The following is a 372-nucleotide window of genomic DNA, read 5'->3' on the forward strand; positions in this document are numbered from 1 at the left end:
GCTTCTGAAAAGCCTAGACGCACTGCCTTAACTAACTATGGTCCTGTTACTTAGAGATTATTATTCCACTGGGTGGCTCCAGATGAATGCTTTAAGCACAGTACCACCTGAACACAATGATCAGACAGGAAAAAGCATCAATGTAAACAATGTTACTTTTATTTTGAGGAAAAATGCACATTCATCTAATTTCCTTGTGTCCCTGAAATCTTAAATATGTTCAATATGACTGGAAGATCTCTGTGATCTAGCTAAATGACACATTTTAATAGGACAGCTGCTCTTAACACAGCACTCATATATTTAAAGTTACAAATCCAAAACAAAATTTTAAAGGGGTTTGACCGATGATGACTTGACACATCTACAGAC

The sequence above is a fragment of the Leucopleurus acutus genome (assembly GCF_964270905.1).
Source record: "Leucopleurus acutus genome assembly, chromosome: 11".
Lineage (NCBI taxonomy): Eukaryota > Metazoa > Chordata > Mammalia > Artiodactyla > Delphinidae > Leucopleurus > Leucopleurus acutus.